We start from the raw sequence: 20,781 nt of genomic DNA on the forward strand, positions 1-20,781 counted from the left end.
TTCTTTTCAGACTGAATTAAAACCCTAATTTGAATAAAATCAACTCCCACATCACATTTAAATTCCCAGGTTTTTTTCCTTACAGTAATTAAATATGTATCTGTAGCTGACAATGGTTTCTCCGCATGCATATTTAAATATAGCTCCTTTTCCCACTATAACAGGGTTATATAACAAGACACACTTCTGCCCACTTAAGGAATTCCATACAGGGAAATCAGAATATGGGAGCTGGATTCTGAGATGCTGTCTATCTTTAGCCTAAGGGCGCACAACGCACTGCAAGTTAACATTTTACTATTATACACACCTTTCTTTTCGCTTCCCCCGTCCACTTTAAGAGTCAGAAGTAACTAGAGCTAGAAAGAGATGGATGGTGTCAGGGATCGTGGTCAGCTAATGCGTCACCCAATTACTTCAGCATCACGGAACTGTATAAAAGCACACTCTAGACACTTATCCATCACCTGACAAAACTGGCTGATGGCCAGCAATCTGACTTCTCTGTATTCCTAGCATACATTTCTGGGTACCTAGCATCCGGAACCCATCTTGGCATGCTTTCTTCGGTTGAGCCATGCCTCTTTTCATGGACAACATTAAGAAATGATTTGTCTGCTTGGTAAATAAATTTACGTTCTGAAACGGATTAAGCAAAAGAGAACACAAGCTCAAAACTCTATAAATTTGCATCTGAAGTGACATTGGTAGGATGTCCTCCATTATAAGATCTCAAAATAAGAACTAGTAGTTAATAGCAACAAGATATACTAGGGTGTATCTAAATGTCCCCCTAGGACTTCCCTGGCAGTCCAGCGGTTAAGACTCTGCGCTTCCAGTGGAGGGGGCGCGAGTTCCATCCCTGGTCGGGGAACTTAGATCCCATATACCACACAGCGCAGCCAATAAATAAATAAATAGAAAACAAAATGTCCCCCTAAAGATATCCACATCCTAATGCCCAGGACCTGTGAAGATGTTGTCTTAGATGGCAAAAGATACTTTGCAGATGTGATTAAGCTAAGGATTCTGATATGGGGAAATTACCCTGGAGTATCCAGGCGGGTACAGTATAATCATACGTGTCCTTATAAGAGACAGGCAAGAAGGCAAAGTCAGGAAAAGGAGATGTAACAACAGAAACAGGTTGGAGTGATGGGCTTTGAAGATGAGGAAGGGGCCATGAGCCAAAAAGTGCAGGCAGCCTCTAGAAGCTGCAAAAGGCAAGAAAACGATTTTCCTATGGCCTCCAGAAGAAACACAGCCCTGCTGACACCTTGATTTTAGTCCCGTAACGCTCAATTCAGACTTCAGACATCCAGAATTGTAAGAAAATAAATTTGTGTTCTTTTAAACCACTAACTTGTGATAATTTGTTACAACAGCAATAGGAAAGTAACACATGTATCATTAAATTTTTTTAAAGGTACAATTTCAGACAAATGTATCTGGAATTAATTTCCACTTCTCAAAATTGAATCCACATATAACTTATTATATATGAGAATTATAGTAACTTGAAATCATTCTTTTCAGTTCTTAAAAACGTATTTATGTATTAGTTCCCCATTTATTTGTCTGGTATCACACATTCATTTAGTCATTCATTTAATATTTTTTTCACTTGTTCATCAGCTTTTATTGAAAGCCCACTCTGAGCCAAGGTTGGTTAGGAAGACAAAAATGAAAACTTCAAGTCCTACCCTCCAGACGCTCACAGTCTAATATAGGAGGAACACGTGTCAACATTTTCAGTGCTGTGCCATAAGTGATTTAATGGAAACATGGATATGATGCCAAGAGTACAAAGAAGATCTTTCCAGGTCAGTATATGTACGTGTGTATTTCATTCTGTATCTCCTTCGTTCTTTTTAAAACTGTATAGAATCCCATAGTACACATAATTAATAGTTATTTGGCCACTCCTCTATTAATGGACTTATATGCTGTTTTTAATTTATACCACTACAAGCCATGATGCAATAGTCATCCCACTATATCTCTGCTTATACACATGTGTTTCTCTCTAGGTAAGTAAATAAAACATCTTGCAGTACACTCCGTATAGGATATCATTTAAATAAAAGAACACATGTCCCAAAGAGCTATATTTCTAGGGATACACATATTTATGCAAATACCTAGAAACCTTATGTAATAACTGATAACAGTGGGTACCCCTTGGTAAGGAGTTAAAGGCAGGATGATATTGCCAAGGGACACTAGCCTTGACATTTATTTGTAATATTTTAACTTCCTACAACGAGAATGTACTATGCATTATTCACACAATTAAAGTTAATAATAAAGTATTATCGCAGCATATGTTCCCAAATCAGAGTGAGGAGGAATCAACTGGGTAGAAATTGAGAAACTGAGTCAGCCATACACAGAAAAGAGAAGGAAGTTGTGATCATGGCATGGGCTTCAAAGGAACACAGAAAACTTGTGCATCCCTTCCAAGGCTGTGCTCCTAACAAGAACTCTAAAGAACAGTTAGTAGAAAGAAGTAGAAAGAACAAGGTCATGGTCTCTCCAAAAGGTTAGATGGCAGCTGGTTTTCCCTAAAACATACAGCACCAACATCATACCTAACACCATCGTGAGCCAGCCCAGACCTCTGTTAAACTATTAATGCATTTTACCTTCCCTAAAAAACACTTGTTTCCTAAGCAATTCCAGAGGGTGTTCACTGGCAGCCTTAGAAATAGGCAAAGAAGAAAAGTAGAGCAAAGAAAAGAAAAAGGCACGTTACGGTAAAACTTCTAGAGGTTTCACGTTACAAATTGCTCAGATAATTTACCTGAGATTATTATGCATCTAAAAAGGAGTGGTATACTAACACTTACTAAGTCTCAGGATGTTTTCACTTGTATCAGTAGGACAACTACCCTTGGCTTATTTTCAGACTTGGGATTCTCTTTCGCTTTTCTTTTTTTAATTTTTAATTTTATTTTATTTATTTATTTATTTTTTATTTTTGGCTGCGTCGGGTCTTAGTTGTGGCATGTGGGTTCTTTGTTGCGGCACCTGGGCTCTTTGTTGCGGCCCACAGGCTTCTCTCTATTGCGTGTTTTCTCTCTCTGGTTGTGGCACGCAGGCTCCAGAGCACATGGGCTCTGTAGTTTGCAGCACACGGGCTCTCTAGTTGAGGCACGAGGGCTCAGTAGTTGTGGTGCGCTGGCTGCCATGCGGCACGTGGGATCTTAGTTCCCCGACCAGAGATCAAACCTGCGCCCCTGCATTGGAAGGTGGATTCTTTACCACTGGACCATCAGGGAAGTCCCCTCTTCTGCTTTAAATGGATGCTTCAATATTTTTATACTGTCGTATTCTCTGTATCACCATAGTTCACTCATCCTTGTATTCATCACACTCTTAAAGACAGGAAGACAGCAACATAGTGGATGAGTTAAGTAGTTGTTCATAAGGAAACAGGATCATTACCCAAACTACCCTGCTAAAAAAACGTGTCTTGAAGCCTATTTTGCTGACCTTTGCAAATGGGATATAGAAAAGTGGTCACAACTTCTTGAACATTGCCGAATATTGCCTAGACACTTTAAGCAAAACTTTTAGTTGTATTCCATTAGAAATCTGTTCAAGCCCAGCCTTGGTTTCAAACATCTTACTAAGCTTTTTCTTCATGTAATTTCATACACATATATATATGAGTATATATATACATATATATGTGTGTGTATATATATATATATTTTTTTACATCACATATGTCACAATTATTGATATACCTGGTTGTTTTGGTTTTTATTTTTGCTTTTTTGACTTTTATGTCTTTTTCAAAATAAAAAAATAAACCTGTAATTTTTAACTAAAAAAAAAAAGAAAAAACACTTGTTTCAAAGTCTAGCACCCTTATACTTTTAGAAGACTGAGATTTCATGAACTGGGAAGGAATGTTCTAGGGGCAGGTACCTTGCTTGTCTTGTTCATCATAATACACTGAATACATGTGTCTGGCTCAGAGATGGTAACTAATAAATATTTTTTAAATGAATCAAGTCTAGGTTTTCTGTATCACACAGTACTAATAGTTCTATTAACTTAAATTGCATTTTCCCTCAGTTTTCTTCTTTCTGTGTCAAAGAGTAGTTAAAAAAAAAAAAGAGGAAGAAAGAAAAATGGAAGGAAAGGAAACAAACAAACACACACAAATGATCCTTGGGTATAGAAAGGTGCACCAAGTACTACTGTAAGTTCCTAAAACTCCCATAATCCCCACAGAACTCTGCAAAGTTCAACATTCAGCTCAGTAAGTTAGTTCCAAACCTGGACTAACTCAGTAAAAACATCCTGATCAGTGGCTTTTCACCTTAATCAGTGGTTAATTGTTTCCCACTAGGCTAAAAGAAGCAGAATTAGGAAGAGAAATAAATTCAGTTATGAAATCAATTACTTCTAACTTGTATCTCAAAGCCCGAAGTCAGGTCCACAGAACACTAAGATTACCTACACTGTTTTCTGTGGAATGAACTGTGTCCTCCCCAAATTCACATGTTGAAGCCTCAACTCCCAATGTGACTGTATTTGGAGACAGAGCCTTTAAGGAGGTGATTTGTGTTAAATGAGATCATATGGGTGGGGCCCTGATCCGACTGGATGGGTGTCCTTATTAGAAGAGGAAGAAACACCAAACATCCTTCTCTCCCTGCCAACGCAGAAGAAAGACCATGTGAGGACACAGCAGAAGGCAGCCATCTACAAGCAAGAAAGAGAGTCCTCACACCAGACAGCAACCCTGTTGGCACTTTGATCTTGAACTTAGCCTCCAAAACCGTGAGAATATAAATTTCTGCTGTTTAAGTTGCCCAGTCTGCAGTATTCTTTACGGCAGCCCAAGAAGACAATTACACTGAAATAAAGAAGAATGAGAAGGAGAAAGAAGAGAAGAGAAGAAGGGAGAGACAGAGAGAAAGAAGAAGAAAGAGGATATTTTCATAATTCCCTATGATGCACTTCACTCAAACTATTCAGCATAAGCAAAGATAAAGTAGATGATTTCCTTGAACTTGTTCATTGCCTCAGACACAAACCTAGTGTTACATGTGCCCTCTAACATCAGTTTTATGTGACCTCAAACTCCCAAAAGTCACTTTATTTTTCATTCATTTCTCGATGAACCCCATCTCCCATTACTCTTCCCTGACAGCCCTTCTGTAGCAAAAAGAGAGAGAGAAAAAAATAAAAAAACCTGCCTTACACAGCCAGTGAAGCTGTAGTTACTAGGCAACCCTCCATATATTTTAAAATAACTTTCAGTTCTTCAGCAAAAGGAAAGAGAATATTTAAGACTGTTAAGCTTCGAATTTTTAAAGCACACCTGAACCAAAGTTAGTACAAGAAGAGATCTACTGCCATTTCTGGAACTGTTGGAATTCCTCTTCTGTCTGAAAACTGAAGTACGACCATGGACTCCTAGAAACTCTTGACATCTTTTGACAAGTGGAAAAGGCAAATTCTCATGCTCAGTACAGCATGGAATGGAGGAGGGCTTTGCAGAATTATTCAGAATAATGAAAGAGGAGGAAAGCGTCAAGTTGGCATTCGTCAAGCTGGGAGATGTGACTTCCCCAGGGGAAACTTCATTTCTGTATCTCCAAAAGGAGCCCTCTATTCAAAGCACGTGTCCAGTAACTGGAGCAGTTATGGCATATGAGGGGCAGAAGACTCTTAAGTAATCAGAATCCAAAATCCCTAAGGACTTCTCTTGAATTGCACCTTGCGCTGAGTGCAAAAGGTTGTTTGCAGCTATTGAATCCCTTCAGAATAAGTAATCGAAGCCTCAGCATTCCAAATGGGGGGGAGAGGTCATTCCAACATCACCCAAACTATACAAACAAATCCCTCCGATAACCTGTCCTATTTCTTTAAAGTCTTTTACAAAATAAGGGTCCACAGCCTTTTCTCCTGTTCTGTCGAAAACTTAATAACTCCCAGTATCCAGAATTTTTTTTCACATTTATTCATAATGATTCTCCTTGAAATGAATCCATTTTCTTTTTGTACTGCTCTCTAAAAGACAGAGGACAATTAGTCGACATCAACTGTTTAAAATCCCTTCATGTATTTAAAAACTATTAATTAGCCAACCCACAGCCCACTCTTCTCCATCATTAATAATCTCAATGTCTTTTATCTTCCTTTGAAGATTCTCCGGCCGTTTTTGTGACTCACTTCTGAATTACCGTAAACCTCTCCACAGCTTGTTGAATGGATCAATGAAATGAATGAATGATCAGTGGTGGCAAAATGGCAGCCTGCAAAGGCATATGGAGATTTTTTTTTTTTTTGCTCACAGAACATTTAAACATATATAAGCAAACTAATGAACATTTAAACATATATAAACAAACTAATACTTTATAATCAAGTTTCACACAGAATTGGACTTCAGATTTTGCTTTAAAAATTGAAAGAACTGACAAAGCCAGATCCCTGGGCTGGATATGAGGAGTGACTGCCTCCTGAGAGAGGGTAGATGCAATTCTACCAAATCCCTATCCAGTCTTCTTCACTTATTTATGTGGCAATTTGCCCCACGGGCTTCTGAGTTTTTGACTTTTTAGAATAATGTCTTCGACAATCACAGCTCATTTTTGAGTACTTCCCAGGTGTCAGTCATCTAGAATTGATATTTACTGATCATCTACTATCTGTCAATTACCGATTAATTCCCATAATTCTCACAACAGCCCTATTGGCTAGGTCTCACTGTTATTCCCGCTTTATAGAACTGAGTTTCTGAGGTTAGGTAACTTGATTACAAAGTGAAGTGGTAGAGATGGGATTTGAACATATGTTTCTGAAACCAAAGCATGTGTTTCCTCTACACTGAGCCATCCCTCTCACCAGGAGTAAAGTGCTTACCACGGATATGGAGGTGAAAAGGACAGACTCACAAGGTCATCAGTGATAGAGAGGTCATGATGAACAATGAAAAGGAGCAGTTAATTCCCACTGCTAGTTTATTAGCCCACAGCTAGTTAAGTGGTAGTTAAGAACTGGGATTCGATTTCCCAAATTCTAGAAGCCATTCTTGACTTCAGGCAAATTCTGACCAGTTTTAAGATTTGGGACAAAAGAATTTAACTAACTTCTCCGCTCTTTACTTTGTCAAATGGAATATATGATACCCTTGTTTCTCCTGAAATCGCATATAGCTATGAACATGCCCTAGGAGGCAGAGTTTTTGCTTATTTGTTTTTTTAGCTTATTATTTCATTCACTTTTACCTGCCAACGTAACACAAGCTCATTATAAAAAGTCAACCTATCTTCTTAAGAGCAGAAGCTTTGCTGTGGAACAGACCTACGTTCACACTTAATCACTCAAGGACAAGTAACTTATAATCTCTAAGCTTCAGTTTCCTCATTTGTAAAATAGGGGTATCGCTGTAAGTATCATTAACTATATGGCTGTAGTAAGGATCATAAAGTAAGGTAAATGAAATCATGACTATAAACCATTTGGCACACTGTCTGGCAGACTGCACACACTCTGTTGAAGCTCAATAAACTCCTATTACTATTATTCTACTTACTGGGAATTGCATTCAGCTGAATGTAACAGAAAACCAAGGATATCAGCTCATAGTCCCAAAGTGGCTGCTCAACCTCCAGTAACATCTCCTTGTTACACCCTGAGAAAAGGGTAAGAGACAAGTTGCCAGCTGACTCTGCCCCTTATTAAAGGGCTTTACCATTAGCCCCATCCAGTGACTGAGCCCCAGCCAAGAAGCTGGTTACTTTAGCTGGGTATACCATGACCCCAAACAACCTGGGATCTGTTGGTAAATAAGAGGGAGAAGAGAGTATCAATTAGATGTCCAGCAGCATCTAGGAAACAAACCTACATCACGGGCTTGTTATGAGGAACAAATAGTTGATGCAAAATTTCTGAAACATGCTCAGCACTGCACAAAAGCTCACTCTTGCTCCTCTCTCCTTTATCACTTTATGTCCTGTTCTTCCACCTCCAGCTGTAGACCCTCTTATGATCGTCTTCTCCAGAACCACGGTACAGTAACTACACAAAGACTGAGGCCAAAATCAAGTCTATATCACTGAAAGAGTTTACCCTTCATAGCATTTCTATTTTTAAAAAAGTATGCATTTTTGAAATAGTAAAGCAAAGTGCAGATTTCAATATGAAAGAATACTACTAAAGGGGAAAGGTAGGGGGAGGGATAAATTAGGAGTATGGGTGGAACAGATACAAACTACTATATATAAAACAGATAAGCAACAAGGGTTTACTATATAGCACAGGGAACTATATTCAATATCTGGTAATAACCTATAATGGAAAATAATCTGAAAAATATATATGTATATAACTGAATCACTTTGCTGTACACCCAAAACTATTGATAATACAATATTGTAAATCAACTATACTTCAATTTAAAAAAAGAAAAAGAAAATACCCATTAAATGGTAGCTATTACCATTGCTGTTGTTGTTGGAGTCCGGTGGCTCTGACCATCCTCAGACACAAATGCTGTTATTCTGTGTTGTCACATTGAACACCATGGCCAGACAATGGTGATCAAGCCAGCCTTGCCCTCTGGCTCATTCTCATTGCAACGGGCTGCTCTTTCAACTCCAGAATCCCAGAAGTGAAATCAACTGGATGAATTTGGGGGGTAGTGGGGAGAAGCAGTGTGCTCCCAATGGCCAAGCAGGGAGAGTAATTCTGGCCCAGGGATCGCACAAAGCCAGGCAGCCTTTCAATCCAGCACAACCTGGGGCAATGTAAATGAACTAGAGCGAAGCAGAAGGGGAATGGGCTCACTGGATTCCTGCAGATCAGGAAGGAGAAATGTTCTCTCTTGAACCAGGCCATGGGATCCTATGCTGTACCCACTTCGAAAGCCCGAATGCTTTTTCTCTCAATGTTCCAACAGCATTGTCCATTTTTCCAAGTAGTCATTATGATAAAGTGATTTTCTGAGTATACATCTCTGGCTGTGGTTTAAATAGATTAGCAATAAAACACCTCTCTTCGCCATGACCAAAAACTTAACATGAAAGGGCTTATTCTCCCTTTAATTCTAATCAGAAGCTGAAAATTGCACCAGTACAAAGTTTAAAATAGGCTTTTTAAAAATGTTATGTTATTTCACGTACATATATTTTAGGATTAGGCATAATGTGTGACTGTTAATTACTGAGCATTTGTGGATAGAGAAACAGCCCCTTTCACACCAGCCTGCCTCATCAAGGAAGGCAAAAAAGAGAACCTGCCAGCAAAGGAAAAGGAATAGTTCTGCTTCTTAGAGTCAAATGATTTCCAGGAAATTTTGTGTAAGCAAAGAATGTAAATAAAAGGAAATGTAAATCAGTATTTTTTAAAACGTCCATATTCTTGTCCAAAAGCTTCTGATGGACGTTTCTACATCTCGGTAGAACTGGACAGTTTTTACTGGATTAGCCCCGAGGCAGTGTTTTGCGGAGCCATGGAGGTAGGGGTCAGGGTGAGCTGGCGTGCAGTCTACCCTGGAATGAAAATCCTCTGTGTGATCAAGGCTGTGGTCTTTACCAGCATGAGTTCAACTTACGGAATTTAATTAGAGAAAGTGGAGGGGAGAGAAAGGAGAATATTCTAATTAATAAGCAATGTTCTTGTCATCACCTTGCTTTAAACCCTTCCACTTGTTCTTGCGTTGCACTTATTAAAGACAAATGAAATGAGAAAATGAAGGTAAAGTGCTTACCAAAATGCTAGACACCCTCTCGAGCTTAAAACCCACCAACGGCCGCCGGTCATACAGGTATTTAGATTATCTATCAAAATCATTCCCACAGCATATAAGCTCTTCATGACCTAGCCCTTGCACAGCTCTCCAGAAACAGCTCTGAACACTTCCTCACCGTCATCGTACCCACCTCCCTACTTACACTCTTCCCTCCAGATGTGCTGAGCTACTGTCATTCCCCACCTGGGTCATGCTTTGTTATATCTTCAGGCCTTTGCCTGTGCAACTCCCTTTGTCTAGAACAGTCATTTCCAAAACAGAGTGCAGTGAAGTGAAGGAAAACATTTTAAAACTTGTATTTACTTATGTATGTCTGGAATAAATAAGAAAAGTTTTTCTAACATATAATACCATAGTATATGGATTGAAAATAGAACACATGTAGAAGGAATAAATATTAAAATATTAGGATTTGCTTTTTTTAATTGAATGAAATATGTAATCAAAAAAGTTCAAAGACTATGGGTCTAAAACACTCTCTGTGTCTTACAATCCCACTGTAAGACACCCTCTGTGTCTTAACGATCCCCAACTTTGCCTGGACAAGTCCTCTTTATGACATACTTCCTCCAAGTCATCCTGGACCTTCCAAAGCTGGACTAGATACATCTCCAATGACTTCCATTCTCCAACAGGAGCATTCTATTCTACTTCCACTCTTGCCTCTTAATATTCCACTTTCATCTCTCACCATGGTAGCCAGCGATAGCTTGATCGTATCACTTCTTACTTAAACCTTTTCAATGATTCTCAACACACTTAGAATTCATCCACACTCCTCACTATGGACTCTGAATTCCTACAAGATCTGGCCCCATGTACCTCTCCAACCTCATATGTCTATCCCCTTTGTCCTCTGGGCTCTGGCCCCACTGACTTCATTGATCTGTTCTCAATTACCACAGGAAGCCCATTCTCGACCTAGGCTCTTTGCCTGGTTCTGTCTTCTACACTGAAGGGCTTCCCCCAGATCTCTGCATGGCAGCCGATGCTTCTTGGCACAGGTCTCAGCTTTCCCTGACCACTCAATCCAAAGCAGACACCCAGTCACTCTAAAGACCTGTGCTGTCCAACATAGCAGCCATTGGCCTCAAGTAGCTTTCAAGCGCTTGAAATGTGACTAGACCAAATGGAAATATGCTCTAATAAATCAAATGCCAGATTTTGAAGACTTAGTAGAAAAAAGAATGTAAAATGTCTTACTAATTTTTTTATACTTATTATATGTTAAAATAACATTTTCGATATATTGGATTAAACAAATTATTAAAGTTAACTGCACCTGCTTCATTGCACTTTTTCAACACGCTTTCTAGAAAATTTAAAATTGCACGTGTGGCTCTCATATATGGCTTGCTTTATATTTCTATTGGACAGTGTAGCTCTAGAACATACACTTTTTTAATTTTCCGTGTCATTTTTAGCTTGACCTACCATTTTCATTTATTTGCCATCTGTTCCCACCTCAGGCTCCAGAGGATCTCCTTAAAGGTGGGGTCTTCATCTGTCTTATTCACATTATACCATCGATGCCACGCAAGCTCCTGGCACATGGTGAATACTCAACAAGTATTTGTGAAATGAATGAATAATTTTACAGCACCTGTTGTCCTAAGATACTGTTTACTGAGCACTTAGATGCATTATAAAAAATAAAGTTGATATATGGAGAGATTAAGTAAACTGCAAGTGACTAATTTCACAGAAGTCATGATTTGGGCCCAGGCAGAGTCTGTGTGATTCCCCCAAAGCTGCAATGCCCCAGACCAGTGATCTCACATATAATCTCCGAGGATTTATCTGTCACCCCACCCAGCACCATGAGGACAGGGATGTTGTTTCTCTAATGCTGACACATAGTAGGTATTTATATACATATATAATTTTATATTAAATTTACATATATTATACATAACAGTTAACATTTATCGGTTATTACTATGTGGCAGGCGTTATTCTAAGCATTTATACTCCCACCTGGGTCTTTAATAGACATCTCAAAATTAACATGTTCAATTCTGAATTCTTAATCTTTGCTTCAAAACTTGCCCTATCGCCTATTTTCCCACATTTCAGTTCATGATAATCTCATTCTCCCAGTTGACCAAATCCAAGTATTGAAGTCATCCCTGACTTTTTCCCCCCGTGCATTTCTAGTCTGTTAGGAAATCCTCCTATTGTTATTTTTACAATAGGTCCAGAAGCTGACTGCTTCTCACCACCTCCACAGCTATAAACTTGGTCCAAGAGCCCAGAGCACTGCAACAGCTGCCATATGAACTCCTGGCTCCTGCTGGCACCCTCTGCAGACAGCCAGAGTGATGCTTTTAAAAGGTAACCCAAGGGCTCCCCTGGTGGCGCAGTGGTTGAGAGTCCGCCTGCCGATGCAGGGGACCGGGGTTCGTGCCCCGGTCCAGGAGGATCCCACATGCCGCGAAGCGGCTGGGCCCGTGAGCCACGGCCACTGAGCCTGCACATCCGGAGCCTGTGTTCCGCAATGGGAGAGGCCACAACAGTGAGAGGCCCGCATACCGCAAAAAAAAAAAAAAAAAAGAAAGAAAAGGTAACGCAGGGACTTCCCCGGTGGTCCAGCGGTTAAGAAAGACTGTGCTTCCAAGGCAGGGGACGCAGGTTCGATCCCTAGTCGGGGAACTAGGATCCCACGTGCTGAGTGGTGTGGCCAAAAAATTAAAAAACAAATAAAAATAAAATAAAATGTAACCCAATGCACACCATTCTCCAGCTCGCCACTATCTAGTGTCTTCCCTCTCTCATGCTCAGGACAAAATGCAACATCCTTGTGTCGGCCAAAGAAGTCCTACCTCACTGACCTTATCTTCTACCCCGCTCCTGCTGCCCACTCTGCTTCAGGTACACTGGCCTCCCTGCTTGTCTTTGAACACTCCCAACACACTCCTACCTCAGAGTTTTTGTCCTTTTGCCCTGCTGCTCCTCCTACCTGGAACATTCCTCCTCACGTGTCCATACAGCTCCATTCCCCACCTCCTTCCAGTCATTGCATAAACGATACTCTTTCTTTCCTGATCACCCCAGTTAAAATTGCAACTTAACGCCGTATACACACACACACAAACACGTGCACGCGCGCACACACACACACACACACTCTTTCTCTCCCTTTCCTGATGTTTTCTCCACAACACTGATCACCACTTGACATATAGTTCACCTTTTTTTTATGCTTAGTCTGACACCTTCTCTAGACTGTAAGCTCCGTGAGGGTAGAGGTCTTTGTCTGCGTATCTTCCCTCTTGTACGCCCAATACCTAAACATAGTAGCCAATAAGCATTTGAATTGAACTTATATGTACGAACTTATTTAATCGAGGGGTCGGTGCTCTTCCTCAGTAAATATCTTAGGCTCTGTGGGCCATGAGGTCTCTCTCTGTCACAATTACTCAACTCTGCTGTGTTCGGTGAAAGCAGCCACAGACGATACGTAAACAAACAGGCACGGCAGTGCTCCAGTAAAAGTGTATTTGCAAAAACAGGGAAGAGGAAAGGGCATATTTGCCCCGTGGATTCGCTGTTTACCAACCCCTGATTTAAATCTCACAACTGCCCAATGATTTGGAAAGTGTCATATCCCTAATTTATCAGGACCTTTAAGTGGCTTGCCCAAGATCACTTAGCTGGTCAACTGCAGAACCGATCAGAACCTGTGCAGTCAGGCGAGGGGTATTCAAGGATGCTGGGAAACCAAGAGAGACCTGAGAGACACCAATGGGACAAATAAGAAGTGGAAGCATCTCAGTGAGAAGCCAGCCCCTGGCTGCTTCCATCCACACTTACAAAGGAGGTGCCTCAGAGACTCAAAGTCGTGAGGTTTCTTCAGCCACCCCACGTTCCCCAGCGAGTACCAGGAAGACCACCAAACCCTCTGAGATCAGAGCCAGACTGTGCTTGTTTCTCGCCCACCACCTCAAAAGCCAACAGGGCTTTGATGCAGATAATCCTTGCCCTTCATGTGTGACAGGGCTTCAATGAGCGGGGTCTAAGATGATAAAATCACATCTGGCCTGGCTCTTTTCCCCCGTCTACCATATTGTCCTCCCCGTTGCCATTACCTTCACTTAGGAAGTAGAAATGGAGAGAAGAGCATGCAAAGCATGACCCTATCTCCATTCACCACCATGTATTCCTTAAATCATGAGAGGATTGGGAGAAATTATATTGGGAAAGGAACTAAACAACATGGTACCTCACAGTGAGAAAGATACTCATGTTGTCTTTTCAGTCCTTCTGAATGAGTCATGGAGAACATTCCAGTCAGTTGGTAGTAATGATTCTAAAAGGTCTCTAACACTTGTTCATCTTCCTTTTCAACAAAGAGAAAGCCTCAGGATCGGTGCCTTCACGGAGTGATGTGTCTAGTTAGAATTCAATAATATTGTTTGGTTTTTATTGCATTTACTTTTTTTTAATTGGAGTATAATTGCTTTACAATGTTGTGTTAGTTTCTGCTGTACAATGAAGTGAATCAGCTATATGTATACTTATATCCCCTCCCTCTTGGACCTCCCTCCCACCAGCCCGCATCCCACCCCTCTAGGTCGTCACAGAGCACCGAACTGAGCTCCCTGTGCTATACAGCAGGTTCCCACTAGCTATCTATTTTACACGTGGTAGTGTATTTATGTCAAACCTAACCTCCCAATTTGTCCCACCCTCCCCTTCCCCACTTACTTTTATTGTATTTACTTTTGTGGTGGATTCATATTATGCCAACCCAGTTAAGCGAGAAATAACTTTTTAAAGAATTGCCTTTCCTCCACAGGTCAGAGTTAGTGTGGACCACAAGATCTGGAAGGAGGAAGTGAAGCCGCACCATATTATTTCTACACTTTGGAAGCTCAGCGCAGGGCGCTGCTCATGTACATTGTCTGAGATCTGAGGGTTCACCTGGTGGGCGTGAGGCAACAGCTGCACTGCAGCTTCTTCAGCTCCTGCCAGATCCTCCTTAAGCCCCTCAGAAACCTGGGCCAAGTGTCTGTCTAGCTCCGTGATGATGGCTGCCATCTTCCCATTTCCACCCTGCAGGACGCCCTCGTTGTTAAAGATGGTGGACTGGAGACTTTGCCAATCAGAGGCTTCCATCCCAGCCACATGGCTTCCAGTCTGTCTCTGTTTCCCCCACATCCCGTCTGTCTTCGCTGCTGATGTCAGGCTCCAGCATCGGGTACACCTACTCTGTAAACCAGCTCCCACAATTCTGTAAGAACTAATCCTGAAAATAAGTTCCTGATGAAATATCTCCTAGTGGCTCTGCTTCTCTGATAAAGCCCCCGCTAATACAGCTTCTCTTATGGAAAATGATATTGGTTTTCTTCATGAATGGCAGTTCTATAAAATTTCCACATAAAGAAAATAACTCTTTTTAAAGGAAAACTAGTAAGTGAATAACAGTAAAAGTGGTCCATAGCTATGACAAAGATCGTGGAAGGGGTGTGTGAATGACTGATGATTTGGAAACACCTATTATTTTCCCCTTCTTTTTAAGAGTTAGGCCAGGAGAGAGAGGGGAAGGGATAAATTGGGAGATTGGGATTGACATATACACACGACTATATATAAAATAGATAACTAATAAGGACCTACTGTATAGCACAGGGAACTCTACTCAGTACTCTGTAATGACCTATATGGCAAAAGAATCTAAAAAGACTGGATATATGTGTATATATAACTGATTCACTTTGCTGTACAGCAGAAAGTAACACAATATTGTAAATCAACTATAATCTAATAAAATATGTTTTAAAAAAGAGTTAGGGATAAAAGCAGCAAACCTCTGAATTAGATCCTATCAATGAACAAGTTCCACGACCAAGTGTACTTTGTGATAAATGTCACTTAATGGTACTGTTTTTGGATACCCCAGTATTAAAATAAAAAAAAAGCCATTCATATTCATAGATTGAAAATGGCAATATAACAGAGAATTACACTTCACTTTTTAACTTTATAGTCAAAATTGAAATTTTATTATTTTTAACTATTTTAAAAAGCGATATATTCACATGGTTCAAAATTCAAAATGATTTCAGTTGTATATATTGCTTAGCCTCCCTATCTGTTTTATATCCCCTGAACCAGTCCCTGTCACCTATTTGCAACTACATTCATTAGTTTCTTATGCAAATGCTAGCATATACACACAAATGTAAATATACAGCCTTACCCCCCTCCTTTTTTACACAAAATATAGTATATTCCATACATACTGTGGATCAATACTTCCAGGTTATAATTTGAAAAACATTTTTCAATAGCCAGAAAAATTGTCCCACTTTTTTTTTTTTTTTTTTTTTTTTTTGCGGTACGCGGGCCTCTCACTGCCGTGGCCTCTCCTGCTGCGGAGCACAGGCTCTGGACGCGCAGGCTCAGCGGCCATGGCTCACGGGCCCAGCCGCTCCGCGGCATGTGGGATCTTCCCAGACCGGGGCACGAACCCGTGTCCCCTGCATCGGCAGGCATACTCTCAACCACTGCGCCACCAGGGAAGCCCCAAATTGTCCCACTTTTAATGCGCAATTTCACTTATCAAGAAAAAAGATCTAAAGGAATAAACCTTATGTACAAAAATTTTATTTGCAGTACTATTTATAATAATAAAAAAGGAGATAATAAACTTAAGAATTCCAAATTAATAGAATATTTAACACAATGGAATACTATGCACCAGAAAAAAAAAAGAAATGAGACTGATCTTTAAGTAATGATGAGGAGAGATTTCCAAATTTATTAAGTAACACAAGGTAGGTGCAGAATAATACATATAGTATGTACACCATATATGTGGGGGAAAGGAGTATACAAGATAACATATATATAAGCTTATCTACATATGCATATATGTATATGTTGATATATGCCTGAAATACAGCTGAAAAAATAAAAACCGTAAGAAACTATAACATTAATTGCCTATTTGGATAAATTTGGGGAAAGGGACGAGAGAATTTTTGACGTGTACTTTTTTTAGTTTTAATTCTGGAATTTTGAGCCTTGTGAATACCTGTAAAATTTTTAAATAGTATATAATTTAACATTAAAAATATTACTATATTTTAATATATATAAATTTATTATAGTAATATTATGGGTCAAATGAGTACATTTATCATTAATATATTTTCCAGTTTCCTTTGATCCACCATTTATCTGTTAGTACTGAGAACTGAGCCTTAACACATAGTAGGCACTAAATAAAAAGGTGTTAAATAAGTGAATGCATGTGTGGAATGCATTGGAGCCGCAAACGAATGTATGTGCATTAAGTACTTTAAACTAGAAGAATGATTAGGTCACTGATGTAATAAGTCTCAACTGCTGATGTGGTTTCTGATAGAGCCACGCATATACCACGAATTACCAGAGGTGCACATTCATTCACGACAGAACTCACTAGAAAGAACACACTCTTTCTTTATTAACTTTCCCAGCTTCACAGGAGATGTAAATCGCTTTATCGATGGAGTGTAATTAATAAAGGGCATAAGCCGCAGGTATAACAGGTAAATTGCATTCAGAGTATTAGCTGAGGAATTAAAATTTGCTCAAAATTCAGAAACAGATATCATGGGTCCTCTTTCCAGTTTTGGAACAAATAAAATCAAAATGGTCATTGAACCCATCTGGCAGTAGTTTCTTAATGGGCTTGAGACAGCATAGCTCACCATTGCAAATAGCGTACTCAATTTTTCTCTGGTTATAATGAAATTCCTCACTGAGCTAAAGCATTTCCAGAGTGTCTAAATGATGGAAGTCATTAGTCAAAATACTGTATATATCTTCATGCTAAGGGTGGAAGCTTACACTGAGGACTGTAGGTATGACTTTATTTTATTACTCAGTTCGGGATCCCAAGTCAAGTTCCGTGACCAGGGAAGGGAAGACTGCAAAACAAACAGAATGTCGGCATCGTCTGTGGCAGGCTGCTAGATTTCTCATCTTAAAAACTGGACTTTGTCCCTTCACACATTGCTGACAGCAATGTAAATTGCTGTGGATTTTGGGCACGTTAATTCGCGATGCATATCGAGGGTCATAAAAATATTCAAACTCTCTAGCCTCATAATCACATTGATTATTAGGGAACAGTCCTTTACATGGGCAAAGTTATAGGCCTGGGCATTATTTGAATTTGAAACTGTTTAACTATCAAGTAATCATGTACCTACTCAACAGAGTATCACAGACTTTAAAATTATGGTTTGAAGGATTATGTAATTATTTGAGAAAATGTGTATAACGCAATACATTTTAAAACATACACAGGACATGACACCGTAAATATATAATAATAGCGACCATGTGAAATTTTAGAAGCATGGGGGGAAAATGGAATGAGATACACTAAAATAACAGCTTTGTATTGAGGTATTAGGTTTATGTAATTTTTTAATAAATAATATCTAGCAGTTTATTAACCAATGGAGTATATTGCACAACAAACTACCTCACATCCTTCAGGAAGAAAAACCACTAAATTTGAAAAGTAAAGACACGACCCACTGAATTCGGACACAATTAAAATGTGCTTTAAATAGTTCTTTGGGGGAGGGGACACAACACTTCTACTCAAGAGGGACATTTGTATCGTCCAGGTCTTTTCTTTACACCCACCATGCCATGAATTCATAGGAAATGGGCTCCAACAGTTCAGGCTCCTTTCCACTGGTTCTCACGACGTGTGCTTCTCTGGGTGGAGCAGGCTGGCGCTTCAGCTGAACCCAAGTACTTTTCTCTTTGGCTTCCTTCTTTTCCTGATCATTCTCCTTCACCCGTTTCAGGAAGCAATCTCGGCTCTTAGAGTGCTTAATATGCTTGATACGCTCATTAATTCTCTTGGCAAGAATCTTGCCCTTGTTTGTTTGCAACGATGCCAACAGCACGATGGGTAATACTGTAGACTCTTCCAGTTTTGCCATGGTAACACTTCTGGGGCATTCCTTTTTGAGCAGTGCCCATTCCCTTGATATCGACAATATCACCTTTCTTGTAGATTCGCGTGTATGTGGCCAAAGGAATAACTCCATGTTTTCTAAAAGGCCTAGAGAACATATAGCAGGTGCCCCTCCTCTTTCCTTTTGTGTTGGTCATTTTGGCGAATTACTGGAAGATGGCGGTTCTGGCCGAAAGGGCTATATAATTTTATTACTGGGAAAAATATTGGAAAACCTTGCAAAACTATTAACAATAAAAAGAGGAAAAACATTCATTGACGTCAATGTGCTCTTTCCTATTCTTTTTGTGTCCAGTGTTCAAATTTAGTTTACTATATTGAATGAGATGATCTTGGTTATTAAAATTCTTCTAAAGATTCTATATATGGAACCTAGCTTTAGACTATTAGTCTACTTTTCTAAAGGAATGAATAAACTCATAAAGAGTGCTCAGACACCTAGCTGCAATCTCCTGCCATTGGTTTTCAAGTCAGTTGCATGACATTCACTTTGGTTTCCTTCAAATCCATTTCTTAGTCTTTTCCTTACTAGCAACTTCCATGTTTCTTATTTTCAGAGCATCACGTAAAAAGTAGTTCAAGAAAATATCTAAAAGAAGCAGTCTTACAGTAGTAACTCAAAGCATTTAGCTAGTCCTGTTACTAATATTAAAATTACGAGGACTGGATCTAGAGACCTGCATTAGTATTATAAAGATTACGCAGAGAGGGCTTCCCTGGTGGCGCAGTGGTTGAGAGTCCGCCTGCCGATGCACAGGACGCGGGTTCGTGCCCTGGTCCGGGAAGATCCCACGTGCCGCGGGGCGGCTGGGCCCGTGTGCCGTGGCTGCCGGGCCTGCGCGTCCGGAGCCTGTGCTCCGCACGGGAAAGGCCACAGCAGTGAGAGGCCCGCGTATTGCAAAAAAAAAAAAAAAAGATTACACAGAGAAAGGCATAGGTCTGAACCTCTTGCTTTTCCTGGTACTAGTAGGGCAACCTTGAGTAGGTTATGCATTCCCTGTAAGCCTAAATCCTTCACCTGTAAAATGACGACAATGACAGTACATCTTAAAGGTTTGAGACTGAATTCAAACCCAGATTTGACCATTATGCTATCTATTTAGTCAAGGAGTGTGGTTAATCATAGAAACAGATGTGGGTGTCTTGTCTGTGTGACCTTGGTAAATTATCTCATCTCTCTGTGCCTTAATTTTACCAATGCTAGAGAGGTCCTTTCAAACTGGCCAGAGACAATGGAAGTGGCCACTTCTCCCACTTAACAATCATTCCACTAATATTGACTCAACGGTACTATAGTAACTGTAGCAGGAGCAGAACATCCCAGAAGCAGTCTCTGCAGGTGATGCATGATTCAACACACTTTCTCATCCATACAACATCCTGATGAAATGTACCAACATTCTGGGTTCACTGCATCCGTGTTGGTATAAGTAACAGGACCAGCATGGACGGTGGGACCACAGCTAGGAGTTCAGATTCTGCTTTTGGTCGTTGATCATTTCTGTGATTCTGGACAACTTCTGACTTCTTTGATCTTGAGTTTCCTGAAACTTTAAATGAAGCTATAACAACATGTGCCTTAGAGAGACCCAGAAAGATGATGAATGCAGACAATCTAGCATGGCACTTAAGAATCTTCACTCTCCTTCCAAAGAGAGTAACACCAATGATTAAATGTTATTCCAAGAGTTAAATTAAGAGCTAAGGAAATGCCAAGCTCAATTCCAGGTTCATCTTGGTCGGCCATATGACCTTGAACAAGCTACGTCAGTGTTCTGACCCTTACTCTGTTCATCTATAAAATGGCGTCACGAGTAGTAACTAATTCCCCTGTACACGTATATAATGTCTTGCCTAGTGGCACCAACTATTATTAAGTGTCCTACTACTGTGAGGTGCAAATTCAGTATATTGATTCATAGAGCTCACAATAATTTCTATCAGTATTTCTATGTCCAAATTACAACCAACCACACTGACATGGTAATTAGATGGCATTATGCTTCCACAGAAA

General features: G+C 40.0%; 1 protein-coding gene and 1 pseudogene across 10 annotated transcripts in view; both read right to left on the reverse strand.

The window, feature by feature from the left end:
• Nucleotides 1–20,781, reverse strand: part of DOK5 (docking protein 5) — a 1,081,787-nt gene that overhangs the window by 846,629 nt on the left and 214,377 nt on the right. The gene's annotated exons all lie outside the window — the stretch shown is intronic.
• Nucleotides 17,977–19,201, reverse strand: LOC307197882 (large ribosomal subunit protein eL21-like; annotated as a pseudogene). The gene has a single exon. The product of its transcript is annotated as a large ribosomal subunit protein eL21-like (transcript).

Source organism: Stenella coeruleoalba (genome assembly GCF_951394435.1).
Source record: "Stenella coeruleoalba genome assembly, chromosome: 15".
NCBI classification, from domain to species: domain Eukaryota; kingdom Metazoa; phylum Chordata; class Mammalia; order Artiodactyla; family Delphinidae; genus Stenella; species Stenella coeruleoalba.